General features: G+C 43.5%; 1 protein-coding gene across 2 annotated transcripts in view; it reads left to right on the top strand.

Annotated features, from left to right (window-relative positions):
* The window catches only part of ESR1 (estrogen receptor 1), a 151,527-nt gene that overhangs the window by 57,845 nt on the left and 73,935 nt on the right, over window positions 1-19,747 (top strand). The window lies entirely within an intron of this gene.

Raw genomic sequence — 19,747 nt, 5'->3', positions numbered from 1 at the left:
AGATTCCCACAAACTTCCCAACAGTTAGCAAGCCTGCTTATAACTACATCTTGAAAACAGAGTTCTAGAAAGATTGAAAGAATATTCCAAAATATTGAAAGACTTTGGCTGAATTTATAAAATGTTCTTAAAAATCAAATTTACCTTGAGATTAAGGGCCTTCTTAACTCATCAATCATTAGTAAGTTCAGTTTCTGGTGTAAATAAGCAAACCTAAATGCCTGAAAGGATCCTTTAAATTTGCTAGTAAACATAAAAATGGCATGAATGCGAATTATGGCTAATCACTGATATTTTCAAACACATGATTTTTGTATCTAGAGTCTAGACAGAAGAAGTTTCTCTTCATGGCATGTTGTGGTTCAGTTCTAAAAACAATCTTTCACCTGCAGACTAATCAGTTGGCAGAAACACTATTTTAAGTTTGCTTTGTTTTATTGAATTTCTCATTCTATGACACTTCAAAGCAACTTTTTATGGATTCACATTTTCATTTTGAAACCTTCCGAGTGCACAGAAATGTTTTGATTTATGTCAAATAAGTTCTGAAGAGAAAAAATGATGAAAAAATCACACTGCCCTAGCACCCCAGCACTATCGTTAAACTAGACCATGTTTGTGGCTGATTTAACTTTAGAAACCAAGTTGAACACACAAATCTCCAACGCTTTTTTCACTGGATGGACTCCAGAAAACATCTTAATTAACAAATGTATTACTATTTGACAAGGACTGACCATGCGTATGTGTAATTTTAAGAATTGATTTGTTTTCATTCCCATTATGTCTTATGTAGTCAACATTCACATATTCTTCTGCCCAAATAGCAGTAAAAAAATCAGTTGCTTCTTGCCATGCTTAGATGTTAACACCTCCTACTAACATAATACTAAACACTAGGTAATAAATTTAACACAAGACTTAAATAGAGCAGTTTCAAAGGGTACTGGAATTTGTTAATAGACTTCATTGTGTTTTTCAAAGTGTAATTAAAGACTGTGTATAGATAGCCCTTATGTAATAAACACTAAATATCCCGCTATATGGATGTGTTTATATATGTGTACATCTCAGTAACTTTGGAATCAGCTAAGTTCTTTGGTAAAACAAATGGCAAAAAAATTGTTCACTTTATCAAACATTGCTTGATTGGTACTGTAATTCAGCTTCCGGGGCTGAGTACCCAGATCTTCCACAGAAAAAAGTAAATTGTGATTAGAAGACTAGATTTAGCCCTCCGTTGCCTCTGCTGATTAACGATATTACTGTTTTTTGAGAAGGTCCTGCATATGTAGCCTTTGAGTCTGTATGCATAGTATTTATTTATCCAATAACCTTAAGAACTAACCGGTAGTCAAACAGAGTCCATTCAGAGGTTCATTTAGGCGTTTTCCACATGGCATAATTACACTGGGGTACAACTGGGATTGTAAATTCCGGGTCAATGTTATCCTGGCTCCTCCCTTCGCACAGCTGTGCAGAATCGAGTGAAGACTAGGATGAAATATTCACATTTCTTTTGCACGAGCGCAGCTCCCAAGCACGCAGTATGCACAAAGAGGGGAACAAGGAAATTTCGGATCTGCACTCCCCATTAATTGAGGAGGAATGTCGGCAGGTCGCTGCCATGAGCGGGAAACATGCTTTGGGCGACATGTTGGGAAGAGCAGGCTGCAGTTGTCAGCAGGGGAGAAGAACATGACATTAGAAGGGGAAGCCAGGGAGGTGGGCTGCTGGGGCAAGGAGATCAGGTGGCGAGGCGGGAAAAATAAACCACCCCAACTGCCACAGTGTTTACATGGCAGTGGGATCACTGCAGGATATGGGAAAAGAATCGCCAATTTGGCTATTTTTGAAAATCCTGGGATAAAGGAAATATCACGGGGAAGCCCTGATTTAAGACTGGAAGCCATGCAGAAATCATGCACAAACTGGGATGTTTCACTTCCCCATCCTGGGATATTTGGGCCATGCAGAAAATGCCTTAGTCTGTTATGGGAAATGGACTGATGCCATCTATAATGAAGGTTTGCACAACTGCAAGGGTACAACCTAATCCCAAGGAGAGAGAAAGCAATGCTTTTCTTTACTTTCCACCTTCCCCTTTACTTTCTTTACTTCCCCACCTTCCCCTTTATTTCCCCAACTTTACTTCTCCATCTTCCCCACTGAAGGAAGAGAGAGAATCTAAGCCTGGATATAAAACTCATCCAAGCTTGAGGTTGCTGACTGAGATATGAAGCAAACTGTCAGGGACAAGATGGATTATGTTACAAAGAAACAAGGTTTATTACAAGGAGGGAAAGGCAAACTTAATTCACCACAACCATATATGGAGTATTGAGTTTTAAACAAAGAAGCAAGCTTTCAATCTCAAACTGTATACCTCCTAAATCTTGTTGGTCCATAAAGTGCTCCTGGACTTGAATCTCGGTTTTAAACAGTGTATGCCTAACAGGAAAAAATCCCTTTACCAGGCAGGCTTTTTATACTACATTACAACCTATCAGTGTGTTAATAATTAACTGACAGCAACCAGCTGTAATTATAGTTCTCTCAGTGTCGAGAGACTCATCCTTATGCTGTCAACCCACTCATGAAAATAATTCCTTCACCAAACTCTTCTACTCTTGCTACTTTCAGATCTCATCTGTTCGTAATCAACAGTCACATCTTAATTCAGTTTCCTTGTATACGTATCCTATTTGCTGTTTTAGAACACCACGCTCATTGGCTTCTGGATTATTGGATAATTGGCAGCAAAGCCCATTGTGGGGAAGATGCAATGAGCCCTAGCAAAGAGTGGAAGAGGAAGCATCTCTCCCTGCTTTGCTGAGGCTGTAGTGCCCCTCCTCTCCTGGCACAATGTTTGCCACCAAACTGGTTCTGTGTTTGTTGCTTGGGGATGGAAGAGGTTGGATAGGTGCAGCTTGTGGTATATGGGAAGATGGGAATAAGGGGAGAGTTTAGACGAGTGGCTTGGGGTTGGGGAGGGCAGCAGGGTAAAGGAGGATGGAATGGAGTGGCTTGGGTGGCAGGAGGGTTAAAAAGTGAGGCTTGGGGTGACTGGAGGATTGGTTAATGAGGTTTGGGGCATGAGGAGGATGGAAATGTGAGACTTGGGTATGAGGAGGCTTTGAAGGTGTGGCTTAGGGTGCGGGGTGGGTTGGAAGGTGTGACTTGGATAGAGGAAGGTTGCAGATGAGGTTTGGAGGGGAAAGGTGAGGCTTGGGGTGGGGTGGCAAGGTGGTGCTTGGGGTAAAGATAGGATGGAATGGGGAAAGTTGGAAGACATGGCTTGGGGTGTGGGTAGTGCTGGACTGTGTAGCTTGGGGTGAGGGAGAGTTGGAAAGTGAGTTTTAGGGTGGGGGGAAAGTGAGGCTTAGGGTGAGAGGAGGGTGGAATGAGGATACTTAGGGTAAGGGGGGAGGCATGAGGGTTTCTACAACCCATGGAACAGCTGTTCCATGAGCTGAGCTGCAGTTGGGGGTAGGGGGAAGGCGGAATATTCTGCAGCCCACAAAGCAGGACCCAAACTAGCAGGTGGGGTGGGGTGGGAAACAGGAGGGCTTTTGCAGGCTTGCAGAACAGCTGTTTTGTGGGCCTTGGCTGGCTGGTGCGAGGTAGGAGGGCTTGTGTGGATGGCAGGCCTGGGTTGGCAGTTGGGGGTGGGGGTGGAAAGCAGGGGGAGGGTTCTGCAGGCCCATGGAATATCTTTTCTGCAGGCCCAGGCTGACAGATGGGGATGAGAGGCAGGAGGGCTTCTGTGGATCAGGAGAACAGCTGTTCTGTGGGCCTGGGCTGGCTGCTGAGGATGGGGGAAAATGGGAGAGCTTCTGGGGGCCTGTGGAGCAGTTTGTTCCAGAGCGCTACTGCTTTGGGGAGGGGATGGAATGTCAGCCACCAAAGGAGGAGCCCTGTCATTTGTGGAGGGTTCATCATTGTGACATGCCATTCCCTTAGCCATTTATTGTTTAGGATTTTCACTTCTCTACCTGTCACAGTGCCATGTGTGGGCAAAGTACATATCATAGACTTTTTAATAGTGAGTGAAAAGCCTTTAACCATTCTTGTCAGTGATGCCATGCTGCTTTGGAGGAGGAAAAAATGACAACAAATAATTTTTTCAGAATATACACATAAGTGTACCCAGAACTTGATTGTAATAGCTTACTGTCTCAAGCCTTAGGGATTTATTGACAGCTACAAGTGCTGCGTAAAATGTGCTTAGCACAGTGTGCTCATGAATAATCCCTAGTATCTCTTGTTCGTGTCCTCTCTTGTTCATGTCCTCTCTATGAAAATCCGTTCATAGTATTGTACTAGCTGTGCCTTTTTAAAAAGCTGAAAATTTTAGTGAGATATTGACTGACCCAATGACATATCCTAAATCACAATGCTAGTGGGAAACATCTGTTGTGTGTGCATCAATAGAAGCAGCATCTGCCTTAAAATTTGGAACTGGGCTGCATCTGACAGGGAGGGCATTCTCCTTCCTCCAGCACAACTGTTCTTTCTGTTTGTTCCCCTGTAGCTTCAATGCCAAAGCAAGTGCAAAGCAAATTGGAAATGTAATGTTAGGCCTCATGAGATCTTTCCTTGGATGGAAGGTCCATATCTGTGCAGGAAGGAACATTTGCTTCCTGCAGTAACAGTTTGATCCTTTCCTTAACACCTTTTGAGGAGATAGCAAAGGACAGATAGATGAAACCGTAGGCAACAAATAAGGCTTGCTGACTGACTCCTGATTTCTTCCTGAATTCTTTGACTCGCCTTTGCTTCTAGTATACTTATGGATCAGTGTAAGGAGGCTCAAATGAAACACTGTACAGGAGGACATTACCCAGAATCAGAACACGAAACGTGGTTTTTATATACCCCTAGTGAAATGCTTGTCCAATTGGAGGGGATGGGGACACATCGATCTGTCAATGACATCCTGTTGCCTGAAGCAGATCAAGATAATTTATCTTCTTCTGCAGACAATTGCAAGATCTCTGTTTTCTGTGCAATGTGTTAATATAAAACAAAACCTTGTGTAGATAATATAAGATTGGCTTTCCAGGTATTTATCAGCATTGAATTATAGCAATTACCATCATTTTGTGACTTTGACACCTCCTTGAACCCAGTCATTTCCACTCTGGTACTGAAGTAGTGCTATTATTTCCATAATGACAGAGCAAATCTGTATCCCAAACTGTATATTTTGAAATTGCTGTAGAAATACTTAGTGAGAGGTTATCACTTAATACCCATAGATGTCAGGTGAAATTAAAATAGGTCTTGGCACCTCCACAAGGATTAATGATTGTTTACATCATTTATACATGTCTTTAATAGAATATCAGCATGAGTTGACTGGGTTATATGCAAAATAGTTTGCCATCATTCTCCCAACAGAAAAATATTAATAGGTGATCTATGTAGCTGTAGGCTTAAGACTTATGGGTTTTGCTAAAATATATCTCCATCCTTCTTCTTCTTCTTTTGGTAAAATGTACCGGTAGTTGAAAGAACTTGTGATGTGACATGATTGCAATAGTATTTCCTCGCTTGAGATGCTTCATAGACTAACAAATAAGCAAAGAATGTGAGAAATCTCACATGATGAACCTATGTACCAACTGCATTCCTTACAAATGCATTCCTTACAATGTTCTAACTGCTTCCTTTATGTTCCTCATTCTTATATGACCTTGTTATGCCTCAGTCTGTTTGTAGGCTTCTTCTATTGCTGCCCCTGTATTATGGAAATTCAACTCCTCAACTCCTGAGGTGACCCATACATTGCCATTACTGATAACTTGCAACTCTAGCTTTGTAAGTTTGTAAGTCTATGCTTTTCCAGTGGACTTTTTCCTGATGAGTGTATATACACAGCTGGAGTTGGTTTGTGTGACAGAGAGCTTGGTGAAATGAATTTCAGCTAGAAACTGAAATGCAGGGAAAATGAGATATGTCATAAAACCAGACAGAGCCGGCTATTTATTTATTTATTTATTTATTTATTTATTTATTTATTTATTTATTTATTTATTTATTTATTTATTTATTTATAAGCCGCCTCAAGGGCTTGAGGCGGCACACAACATGGCTGTTCTCTAAGACAGCAAATCAATACAAAAATATAACTTAAACCCATTAAAAACTTAAGCAGCAGTTACGAGAAATTAGAGACCCTCTCCTGGCTGCAATAGAGATAACTGACTCTTGACAGGCAGGAGGCGTGAGTGAGCTCTGGCTTGAACAGCCTGGAGCAGCCCCCTGGTGGAAAGTTCTCAGCTCACAGCTACAAATAAAGAAGAGAATGAGGAAATCACTGGGAGGACAATAAAAGGGATCCAAGAAATGACCCTCAAAGGATCTGGGAACAAAAACCCCACTGGACATACCAGTATGAGGTATTGCAAATGCTGAAGGATCATCTGTGGGGAAGACATTCCCTCTGTATGACTGAAGGGGCGTGGGGTGTGAGATCTTCAGCTGTGCTAAAGTAAGCCACCTGACTCTGCTGGAGAGATGCTCAGAGTCCCAGCCCAAAAGCTGAGATTAAGCTCTGTGAGGCCCCAGTGGGGTTCCTAGGAAAGACACAGCTTGTTTCTCTACTGTGTGAATTATGTGTGGTTTTGCAGTTCTGTTTGGAATTTGTGGTTTCATACTGTATTATTATTTTGTGTTTTTCATGTGTTTTTTCAGCCTTTTGGCTTTGTGTCTTAAATCAAATAAATAAATGAATTGATGTCTTCTTTCGACCACACATTAATGAGAAAATGTAGGAGAAGACTCAGGTCACTGGTATCCATGCATCTCTCTGTGCTTTGTAATTTGGGCCTGAGTCCTTTTACTTTTAGAACAGAACTTAGAAAAGAATACAGATTTCCTCTAGTCTGCAGTTTAAGTCAGAAGGGAGGGCAGCATGGTATTGCCCAATCTCATTGGATCTTGGAAGCTAAACAGGGTCTGTGCTTGGAAAGAAGACCACCAAGGAAGACTTTACAGAAGAAGGGAATGACAAACCACCTCTGCTCACTTGTAATGAAAGCCTCTTGCTGGGGTCAGCATAAGTCAGCTGTAACCTGAACCCACTTTACACACACTTTATACATCCACAGTTTAAGTCAGTTACCCTAATCCAAAGCTCTGCACAGTTTTATTGTACAAACAGTTTCCCATGTGAGAAGGAAGGTGGCCTCCCTAAATTACTTCAGCTATACTATATAACTCTTCAGTCATGGTGAAGGAATTTTGGTAATGGATGCTTTGATACATATGCAGTAAAGTTAGCTCCAGATTTTGTTTCAAAGAAACTAAAAAAGCTCATGGAAAACTTTTATAGTGATCTGACTTTTGGGCAGTTTTACCAATTTTAGATGCAGAGAATTTGAAGAAGAAAAAAGGTTTTTGAGAATAAAGATGTCAAATGTATCATTGGCAGGTTTTAGAAAATGCAGTTCAATACTATTTCCACATGGCCATGTAAACTATGTAACATTTGCTGAACCTCAAGATGTGTTCTTGAAAATGCTTATCATCTCTTGGGGGATCACAGAGAGAGGGTGATGAGTGATTAATTGTGTTTTTTACTCTTGTACAGCTGTTGGTTTGATCATATGCCAAATGGTTAAAACAATTGTGATTTATCAGACGAGGAGAGTAAGGCAAGACATCTTTGCTCTTTGCCAGACTATTTAGAGTTTGGAAACACAGAGGATTGAATTAGATCTTTTTTTAAAGTGTCATCTGGAAAAAGAATATATTTATCTGGTTATTTGAAATGGAAAAGACCCATATTAAAGCAATGAAAGAATCTTAGGTCCCTAAAGGGATCTGTTAGGAAAATATATATACAGCAATATGTATTTGTAAATTATACAGAGTTCTGAAAACGAATTGAAGTTTAGTGAAGATGTTTCCAAGGAAAGAGTTGGATGTATTGAAGATCATGGATATCTATCCATCTGTACAAAACAAACTGTGCCTGAATGCAGCTCAGTTTCAGTTCAGGCCCATGTGAGGAAGAGTGGAAAGATTACATCCCAATCCAGAGCTGTCATACAAGAAGGGACGGCACTGCTCTGGCATCACCCTGCTTGTTCCAAATGACTTTCCCACAGCTCAGAAAGCTCAAAAAGTTTTTAAAAAATCCTTACCTTTAACTCCCCCATAGGGGGAAATGAAAATATGCCATGAAAAGCACAGTGTATGTCCACTCTGCCAGCACAAGAGGGCTGTGTCCAAGCCCCGCTCTGCCAGGGTAAGCACTACTCTTCCAGCTCCACCCACACTCCGCCGCAGCTTGGGGTAGCAGGGAAGCACCAGTGGAGAGCCTGGGTGCCACAACTAAGCTTCCAAGGGCTCCATAGCACCCAGGCGTTGGCATAAGTGGGCAGGGCACTTACACCAGCATAAACCTATGTCACATCCAGAGGGGGATTCTCCCCCTGGATTGGGCAGTGAAACCTTGAATCATTGTTCAGCTTTGCTAACTAAAATTGTGCTCCCTTTCTTGGAGTTATTTTAAAAACTGGTCTTTTCCCATTAAAGTTCTAATAACAGCATTGGAGCCTGGTTTCGATAAGCAGAATTATGAGGGGGCTGAAGGGTTAAATGTCCTCTTCCCCTCTTTGTGAAGCCATGCTCTAAACTTGGGATGCTTGCATATGCAGTTTGTCTTTTGCGGTTGAACAGATCCATACTTTTTGTCACACCTTTTCCGCATTAAAGGAAACCAGTCACTAATTCATGGTACCTTCCCTCAGCCACTGTGCCTGCTACTTTTATAACAAAAACCAACCATCCCCACAGAAAAAATGGTGTGGCCAATTATTACCCTGTCTCTAATGTACCATTTTTGGGCAAAGTGAATGAGAGAGCAGTAGCTCTCCAGATCTTCTTGGATAACTTAACTGCTCTAGATACTTTTCAGTCTGGCATCAGATCAGGCTTTGGGACAGAGATGGCTCTGCTATCTTCAGTTGATGACCTGGGGGTCCACCTGGATTTGTCTCTTTCAATGGACCCAGGTGGCCCATACAACCCGGGCTGCCTTCTTCCATCTCCGTCAGGCCCGGAGGCTGGCTCCTTTCCTCTCCCAAGCGGACCTAGCCACTGTGATCCATGCAATGGTCACCTCCAGATTAGACTATTGTAACTCGCTCTACGCGGGTCTTCCCTTGCGTTTGATCCGGAGACTAAAACTGGTCCAGCACGCAGCAGCGCGTCTACTTACGGGCAGCGCCGTCTATGATCACATCCAGCCTGTATTGCGCCAACTGCACTGGCTCCCGGTGGAGTTCTGGATCATCTTCAAGGTGCTGGTGCTGACCTTTAAGGCCTTACGCGGCCTGGGGCCCTCGTATCTTTGAGACCGCATCACCCCGTATGTCCCTGCACGGCCTCTCCGCTCAACGGAGGCTAATTTATTAGTGGTCCCTGGCCCCTCAATGATGCGGCTGGCCTCCACGCGGGCCAGGGCCTTTACGGCTCTGGCCCCGGCCTGGTGGAACACCCTTCCTCTGGCTGTCCGGGCCCTGCGGGACCTCAATGAGTTCCGCAGGGCCTGTAAAACGGAGTTGTTCCGCCGGGCCTTTGGAGGGACCAGCCGCTGAAATGGTGCCCCCGGATGCCCCAGTCGGCCTGTCATTTAGGCTATCATCTAATGTGGCTCGCCTCCCTCCCCTCCCCTCCTTTTCTTCTGGGAAAATTTTAATGACATATGGGGCCGGTTGGACGCCTCTTCTTCTTCTTATTATTATTACTATTAGTGTTTGTTACCGCTGTTTTAAAGATTTTAGTGACTTGTTTTACCATGTTTTATGCTGTACACCGCCCAGAGCCCCTAGAGGATGGGGCGGTATAAAAGTTTAAAAAATAAATAAATAAATAAATAAATAAAAATATATCTAAGTGAACACAAAGGCTGTGCCTCTCTGTTGCTCTTGCTGGATTTATCTGCAGCTGTTGATACAGTAGATTGTGGAGGCAAAAGTAGGCATCAGGAGATGTTCTTTGAATTGGTTCAAATCATTTCTCATGGTTCAGACTTAAAAGGTTACAATTGGAAACCAGTTGTCATCAGTGTGAAACCTGTCTTGTGGGTTCTACAGAGCACAAAATTATCCCCTGTGCTTTTCAATCTCTAGAAAGCCCTTAGGACAAACCATTTCTAGTTTGGGGGATAGTTGCCCTCAATATGCTGATGATACTCAGCTCTATGTATCCTTTCCAAAAATCTCCTGGTAATGTGGTAGTGTTCCTGAATTACTTCCTGGCTGCTGTGGTTAACTGGCTGAAAATGAACAAATTGAAATTAGACCCTGAAAGAACAGAAGTAATGCTAACTGAGATAATTGAGATCTTGAAGGATATTGTTCTCCCAACTTCTGATGGAGTTCAATTGACCATTGCTGACTCAGTTGAAAGCTCTTGTGGTTATACCGGATCTGGCTTTATTACTGGAGAAACAAGTCAATGCAGTTGCAAAAAAAGTTTTCTACCAACTCAGCCTAGTCCATAAGATGGTCCCTAACCTTGATATGGCTGGCCTGGCCATCTGGATCCATACCACATTGACACTGAGATTGGACTACTGTAAACCATTGTATATTGGTTTCCTCAGAATCAATTTGGTAGATGGATCATACATATTACTCTCATTCTGCAGACAAGTCATTGGTGCCCATTCTTACTGGGCTCAGTTTATGGTATTTGCTATCACCTACAAAGCCCTTCATGACCTTGGTCCCTCTTATTTGTGGGACCACCTCTCCTACTCAGAGGTGTAGCTGGGCCATACTGGGTGTGCGCCCTGTGCGATGTGCACCCCCCTGTCCCCTGGTAGCTCCACCTCTGCTCCTACTGTGCTGCAGCATGACAACTTGTCTTCAAAGCAGAAAAATAAAAAACTGACTGTACATGAACTTTTTCCATTGAAGGTTTTACCTTATGGAATGGACTGAGTGAGGAAGTCAGAAAATCATCCACTCTCCTGCCTTTTTGCAGCCTATGCAAAAGTGAATTATTTAATTTATTTATTTATTTTATTTATATTTTAAATTTCTAGGCCGCCTCTTCCCCGAGGGGCTCGAGGCGGCTCAACAACATGGCTGTTATCAACAGCAACTGAACAACATGACATTAAACATTAAAACTCCGGCAGCAGTTACATATAGTTTGAACAATCCAAAAAATTCAAACAGGTTAAAACAGTTCAAACAGTTCAAACAGTTCAAACAGGCGCCCCGCTTAAGGCTAAAAGCAAGGGGAAAAAGGAAAAAGAAGGAAAGGGAGGGAACAGGTGGGCCCAGATGGAGTCACAGCAGGCCCAACCAAGATGACAAAGATGGAAATTGGCAGAATTTCAGTGGGGGGCAGTAAAACCGCGGCCAGCCTCTCCAAAGGCCCGGTGGAATAATTCTGTCTTACAGGCCCTGCGGAACTCGCCAAGGTCCCGCAGGGCCCGGACTGATGGAGGTAGGGCATTCCACCAGGCAGGGGCCAGAGCCGTAAAGGCCCTGGCCCGGGTCGAGGCCAGCCGCATCGTCACGGGGCTAGGGGTCACCAGCAATTCTGCCACTGCTGAACGCAGTGGCCTATGTGGGACATAAGGGGTGATGCGGTCCCGTAGATATGAGGGCCCCATGCCGCGTAAGGCCTTAAAGGTTATTACCAGCACCTTGAAGACGATCCGGAACTCCACTGGGAGCCAGTGCAGATGGCATAGCACAGGGGTGATATGGTCTGAGTAATCACCACCTGTTAAAAGCCGTGCTGCTGCATTCTGGACCAGCTTCAGCTTCCGGATCAATCGCAAGGGAAGGCCCGCGTAAAGTGAGTTACAGTAATCTAACCTCGAGGTGACTGTCGCATGGATCACAGTGGCCAGGTCGGACTGGGAGAGATAGGGAGCCAACTGCCGTGCCTGGCGAAGATGAAAAAACCTGGGTAGTATGAGCCACCTGGCTCTCCATTGACAAGGCAGAGTCCAGGCGGACCCCCAGGCTACGTGCCAGGGATGTCGGGGCCAAAACGACCCCCTCCAGTGTAGGCGGCTGGAATTCCCTTGGTCTCTCCCCCGGGCCCAGCCAGAGGACTTCCGTCTTTGATGGATTGAGTTTTAACCTACTCTGCCTCAACCAACCAGAGGCTTTTCTATGCAGGTAATAGGGTTACAGAGTACAAAATAGGTCACAAATATACTTGGATAAAGGATTAGGGAACTGTGGTGTATATTGCTATGTATAGGTTGCTGTAAGTAGGATCCTCTTGTGTAATTTTTGTACTACTGATTGTGTTATGTTAATACTTATGCTGTGCTTCAGTTCTTTCTTGTTGGTTCTGGACTTCTGCAATCCTTATGCATTGTTTATTGAATGCCCCATTTTGTTGATTGTACTGACTCACAATGTGCAATTCACCTTGGATCTGCATTGGAAAAGTGGACTATAAATAAAGTAAATAAATAAATAAAAGGGAATTGTCCTTTGTTTCCCCTTCTCTAATTTCCTGTGTTTTCAAAAACTTTTTTCTGAGAGCCAAAAGATTCTAGGGAAAAGTGTGAGATGAGATGCAATGGCAAAGGGAATTAGCAGAATTAACACCCAAGAGTAAATAGGCTGTGACATTCTGCATTAATAGAATTTTTCGTCTTCTCTTTAAGGGTGGATCCGTGTAGGGTGTATTACAATAGTCTAGCATTGAAATAATCATAGCACCAATTCATGTAGCTAGATCTACCAAGTCAAGATAGGAGGGCATTTTCCAGGCTAAACAAGGCTTCAAGAATGCTTTTTCTGCTGCTGCCCTAACTTGTTTCTCCAGTATAGGCTCAACTGAGTCAGCAAGTATCAGCCGGACCCCCTCAGAAGTCGGGAGAATAGAGCCTTTCAAGATCTCGGTCTTTCTTAGTAGCTGGAGAAGCTTGTTCCAAAAATTATATTCTGATACAAATAGGCATTCTGTGGTACATAGTTATTTGCTAATAACTGGCATTGATAGAATGATAGCTGGGGTTGATAGAACTGGGGTTGATAGAACTGGGGTTGATAGAACGACAGCTATGAGGTGCAAGTTCTTTCTCTCCTCCCCTGAGAAACTCAACCTCAATACCTGTTGTTTGTTGCCTCTTTTCTCCATGGCCTGCCTATGGAGCCCTCCTTTTATTTTTCCCTTCTGGCTTTGCCCTGCTTCTTCCACCCTCAGCCATCTTTCCCAGTTGCCCCTGCACTGAAGTCTAGCCCAGCCATGCATGTTTCCCTGGATTAGGGGGCCCTTTTTAATTAGCTTTTGGTTGGCTTCAGATGATTTGCTGGGCTGTTTTAAGCAAACAGCCTGTTCCTTGGTATTGGCTGATGATTTAATCAGCTGGGTCCAGGAGATGTATCTGTTTAGTTGCTGCCTTGGTAGATTGTCTTCTTTCCTTCATCCGTCCTGAGACCCCAAATAGGGTTGCCAATGTCAGGACCATGCCTGTCAGTATCTTGCTGTCTTGCTGTGTCTGATTTGCAATTTTTTTCCCTGTTTCCCTCTTCCTTTCCTAGCAATCTCCTAGCGCCAGCCCATCTTCAAAGAAGTGTGAAAGGTTCCCAGGTTCTTTGTAGCTTTGTAGTAGAAACTGTAGTGGACATTTGGGGTGAAACGGGGGGGGGGGGGATTAAAGGATATAAGTCCTGGATCTGAGCTCTCTAGCTCAGATTCTGCTTTACATTGTTACTCTTCATATCACCTGGAATAAACTGCTTTTGGACTTTCCTACGGTCTCTGTTATTTCCACGTTCGAGAGTCTGACAGCCAGGTTCCCCACTTGCCATCAGCTGGGGATGGTGTATGTGTATAGAGTTACTAGCTCCAGGCTGGGAGCCTCCTGGAGATTCGGAGCCTGGGAAGGACAGGGACCTGAGTTGGGAACAGTGTCATAGAGTCCACCCTCCAAAGCATCCATTTTCTTCAGGACAAGTAATCTTTGTAGTCTGGAAATGAGTTGTACTTCTGGCAGATCACCAGGCCCCATGTCTGGATACATTTAATGAAGTAAATCAACACAGAACATTAAATGAGGTATTATCGCAGGTTTTTTAAAAAAATGAAACTGACAGTGTTTGCAAGTTAAACAAACTATTCCTTTACGACCCCACCCAACCATTATAATCACCTTTACAAGTACTGCTTCAGGTGCCCCCACCTTCTGAGCTCAGGAAGGTGATAACCTGAGAGATGGCCTTCTCTGTCATGGCACCAAAACTCTGAAACTCTCTCCCCAAGCGGATTTGTCCATCCCCTTCAGTTGCTCCAGCAGATAAAGCTTTTTTTGTTTCATTTGGCATAATCTCAGTGATCTCTCCTTTCTGACCAATGTTTTAATTGTAACTCAGTCAGTGTAAGGAGCATCCTGCTGAAAGAGAAGGCACGGACGCTAACTTCTGGCTTCCCCACAGTTCCACTGTGGTGAAACCTGGAAGTGGAAGTCACATTAGTCAAATTCTACCTGGGCTTTCAAGCCAGGTATGCCATGGCCCTGGCTAGGACAGCTTTGCAGGAAGCTGGAAGATTTCTCTTTGCTGCTGCCTCCCTGAGCTGCTTGAAAGCCTTGTTGAGGTGGCTTGGCAGCAGTATCTTTGGTCGCCTCAGGCCTGTGGATTGGGCTGTAAATTATCTTGACACATGTGTAAGTAGTTGGAGGTATTGACCTTTAAAATGCTGTGGCTTGGGGAAAGGATACCTTAAGGACCACTTACTTTCATATGAACCTAGCCAAACACTATGGTCATCATCAGGGTTCTTCTCTTAAATATGTTTGACATTGGACACGAGATGGGTGGCTGCACTCAGGGCTTCTTGGTCATGGCACCAAAATCATGGAATTTGCTCCCCAAAGACATAAGAACATAAGAACTAGCCTGCTGGATCAGACCAGAGTCTATCTAGTCCAGCTCTCTGCTATTTGCAGTGGCCCACCAGGTGCCTTTGGGAGCTCACATGCAGGATGTGAAAGCAATGGCCTTCTGCTGCTCCTGAGCACCTGGTCTGCTAAGGCATTTGCAATCTCAGATCAAGGAGGATCAAGATTGGTAACCATAGATCGACTTCTCCCCCATAAATCTGTCCAAGCCCTTTTTAAAGCTATCCAGGTTAGTGGCCATCACTACCTCCTGTGGCAGCATATTCCAAACACCAATCACACTGGTTCCAGTGGTGGGATTCAAATAATTTAATAAGGTGTTTACAAGCACCATTTTAACAACTGGTTCTGCCGCAGTGGTGCGAACCTGCTGAATCCCACCACTGGATATGGATATACTGCTCAAACTATTATGATTCAAGAAATTTTGCAAGCTATAAATAAATTTTAAAACATAAAGCACGAGGTCCAGATGGACTTGTAGCAATGTAATGTAAGTCCTTGAAAGAAAATTTAATGCTACCACTGTAGAAGTAATGAATGAATCAAGCAAACAGAAAATATTGCCCTCATCATGACAAGAAGCTTACATAAATTGATATATAAAGAAGGCAATGATCCAACACTAACAAAATCTTATAGACCCACCTCATTGCTAAAAGTGAACTATAAACTTTTTACCTCAATAATGTCAGAGAGACTAGGCTAGGGACATGTATAGCAAAATTAATTCATACAGATCAAAATGGCTTTGTACCAAAGATCTTCATGAAAGACAGCTTGTTTCCAACACATACAGACAGTCTGCTAACCTAAAGCAACTTCTCAACTGCAATGATCAGCTGCTTAACAGTAGCTGGGGAATTCAGATTAGCCTGAGCACTCCCACACACGCCAGCTGGGTGACCTTGGGCTAGTCACAGCTTCTCGGAGCTCTCTCAGCCCCACCCACCTCACAGGGTGTTTGTTGTGAGGGGGGAAGGGAAAGGAGATTGTAAGCCCCTTTGAGTCTCCCACAGGAGAGAAAGGGGGGGATATAAATCCAAACTCTTCTCTAGCATGGACTCTGGTACCAAGGCTTGCAACAAACCAATGTGCCAACTGTGCTAGCAACATCAGCCATACTATCTCAGGTTCATACTCTTGCTCATCTTCTAATGTGATTTATGCCATTACATGTCAGCAATGCCCTTCCACACTCTACAGTGGACAAACAAGCCAGTCCCTGTGATAAAGATTAAATAGACTTAAGTCTGACATCAGAAACCACAGAATTCAAAAACCAGTGGGGAAACCTTTAACCTTCCTGGTCATTCAGTTGCTGATTTAAGAGTAGCAGTTCTCTTACAAGGGGATTTCAAAGGGAGATTAGAAAGAGAAACTGCTGAATTGCAACTAATAATGAAGTTCGAGAAAATGCAGTCTCCTGGATTCAACAGAGACCTAGGATTCTTGTCCCATTTCCAGTGCTGATTTCTCCATGCCTACTACCCTTCTGCATATCGCACCTAATCCAGTCATGTCTTGTAATTTATATACTGTTTCCATTGAATTCACTCTTCTCTATTTAAGGACAGATGGAGTCACATTCTAACTGTTTCTGAACAAGTGAGCTGTGACTCATGAAAGCTCATACCCTGCCAGAATATTTTTTAGTCTTTAAGGTGCTACTGGACTCTTGTTCTTTCCTACTGCTACAGACATCCTAACATAGCTACCCATCACAATTGTCTATCAGTGCAACTGAAGCCATTTTGGTGCCAAAACCAGTCTGAAACCAAATTGAAAAGGGCAGGTTTGTTATTCTGGAACTCCTGGAGCTGATATCATGCCACATACTCTATCACTTCTTTCAGAAAAGGTAACTTGGAAACTGGCCTATAATTTCCCACTTCATCCAGTTAATTATTTTCTAAAGGCGGAGTTCTAATAGCAGCTTCCTTTGGAGTTACTGTACCACACTCCTATGCCTGGCCCTGAACTATTGAGGGATGGAATTGCCACCCACCAATCCCTCATGATAGACCAAACATAGGCTTCCATCAACCATCAGAGTTCCCTGACAGAGAGACATGTGAAAGGGGAGCACCCTATGGTGTCACCCAAGGGTACTGCACTTGACAGGAGGGCTGTGTTAGGAAGGACAGCCCAGCTGCAAGGAGGTGGCTGCAGGCTGAGTTAAGTCACTTTTAGTAATGTAACTTAAGTAATTTTGGCTCCTTCTGTGCCCAAACAATAGCTGACACCTAGGTTGCTGGCTTCATTTTTTAAAAAAGAACTAAATCCACATATTAATGATGTGATCGTTAATTGCAAAAATGCTTCATACACATGATGAGGTGGGGGGTGGAGGTGGGATGACTCTTTGATTTCCTTTGGCATGTTTTCTGTTTTTGACACATCTGTTAGCCTAACTTCGAAGTTACCATGTAAACACATTCTCATCGTGCAGTTTTGGAGTTTTCCAGAGTGACTACCAGAATAAACATATAAACAAGTTCTGGAGAAGATAAACTTGTTATTTTTACCAGCTACATAAAGATTCTTGTGTTCTTTGACATCATGATTCTGTCTGACAGCTTTTATCCAACTATACATGTTTTACCCAACTATACATGTTTAATTTATAGTCTAAACACCTGCCGCAGTGCCACCTGCCCCTGCCCTGGAATGCCCTGGAACGCCCCTGCCACATCCCCTCCATGGCCTGGACATGCCATGGCTCTGCCTGAGGTGGCGCCCCCCTGCCCCATTGGCACTACGCCACTGTGGATACCTGTTCCTTGAGAAGGAGAGGAAGAGGGCCCAGGTGCTTGTCATCCCTTCTCCTTCCTGTGCTGAAGCCAACAGGGCCTAGAAGTAAGGTACTGGAGGGCATGTTAGCCTACTAACCCTACCAAGATGTACATGGCCTCACTTAGAGCTTAAAACATTCTTATCCTCAACAATGAAAGAAGATTCCCATATCACACTCATGGCTGCTTGCACCCCAGGATCTGCAGGAGAAAATAGCCTGTCCTTTTTGCCACAGCTAATTTCCAATTAAGAGACAGAGATACAGATCTTGCAGGATTAGAGATGTAACTTTTTCAGGAAAAGGTGGGACCATCAGTCACCTTTAAACCCCTTCATTTGACCTTCAGCATCTCCTACAAACCAGCCTGTGATTTATTCCGGACAGCTTCCTGTTGCAAGAATCCTGATTATCTTGCCCTTGGATCTTAGAATGTTACAGGAGACCCTGTGCCTTCACCTTTGACTAGGCAAGTACAGAATAGGACAGAGGCCAAGGGAGCATTTCTGGTCAAGGATCTGCTGTGAGGAGAAGTGCTCTTTTCACATTTAATATGTCATGTGATTTAGGAATACTCAGTAAAATTATTTCCTCAGAAGCTGTAGTGACTATTTTTATTTTGATTAGTTAATTAACCTATTTTTTTATATAACTGGAACTGCATTTTTTCTCTTTGGCTGATTCCGCATGGGCCAAAAACATCAGTGTGAAACAGGTGTGAAAATGGTGTAAAAGGGTTTAAAACAGTGTAAAAGGGTTTATACTGTTTTCACACTGTTTTCACTCCACTGTTTTTAGCCCATGCGGAATCAGCCTCAGGCTCTTTAATATATCGAGATTTAGTAAATAATGCAACTCAACAACACAAATTAAAATATTAATGGAAGCTTAGTTTCCAAGCTTCTGTAATCATTCTATGCATAATAATAATTATTCCAACTGTGTTTCTTTCTTCATTTGCTTGTTTTTGTTGTGTGTGGCCTCTGTTACCGAATTAACAAGTTTACAGATCTGCTGCATAATTTGAAGGATGCAGATTGTTTAGTGTGAGACAGCAGAAGTTCTTGGTCCAGTCTGATAGATGGATTTTTCTTTTTGCTTTACATTTGCTAATGTGCAGTGGAAGATAGTGAGCCAGGGCTGATGAGACCAAGGCCTCTGATGTGCTTCGAAGCACTTTACCTCAGATTGATCCCTGACCTGAATAAAGAACAAACTGTCCCTCAGCAAAATAGTGTGTGCTGTAACTTTTCTAGTTTAATTGTATGTCAAAATAGCACTGGATAGGATCAGTGTTGTATTATCAGTCTCTACAATGCTAGGATTTAAAAACCAAAAAACCAAAAAGAAATACAAAGTTCTCAAGGTGAAGCAAATATAAACACTGAGGACATATACAATGAAAGTGGTATCCTTGTTGGAAGTGCCATCTCAGGAGCAAAACATAATCAAGGTTCATAAAGACAGACATGTAGCCACAGGGAGGGGGGCTCAAGCCCCAGGCATTCCTTGGAGGGCACAGGAAGAGCCCCATTCTGATTGATAAAGCCCAGCCTTGATGCCTAGAAGTAAATTAATCTTAAATTTAAAGCATCAGAGGCTTTTGTGGCAATGGTGGGGGCAGTGGGGTGGGGGAGGAAAAGTGGTTCAAGTTCCTTCCACTGCTGCTGAAATATATGTGTCTGAATATAATGGATGTGTAGTTATAGTACATTTATGAAGTGACCGGAGGCTACACAATGTTTTCTATATGTGCATACCCCTTGGTTCCTCAAGGGTAGTTCCTTAAGCATGTATTGGCTCTCAGCTGAGCTCTGAATCATCTTCAAGGTGTGGGTGTTGACTTTTAAGGCCTTATGCGGCCGGGATCCTTGTACCTTCGGGACTGCATTACCCCATATGTCCCTACTCGGCCTCTGCGCTCAGCAGAGGCTAATTCGTTGGTGGTCCCCAACCCTTCAATGATGCGGCTGGCCTCCACGTGGACCAGGGCCTTTACGGCTGTAGCCCCAGCCTGGTGGAACACTGTCCCTCCAGCTGTCCAGGCCCTGCGG

The sequence above is a fragment of the Sphaerodactylus townsendi genome, linkage group LG01, assembly GCF_021028975.2.
Source record: "Sphaerodactylus townsendi isolate TG3544 linkage group LG01, MPM_Stown_v2.3, whole genome shotgun sequence".
NCBI lineage: Eukaryota > Metazoa > Chordata > Lepidosauria > Squamata > Sphaerodactylidae > Sphaerodactylus > Sphaerodactylus townsendi.
Note: the sequence above shows the minus strand (reverse complement) of the source record. Positions and strands in the feature narration are given on the sequence as shown.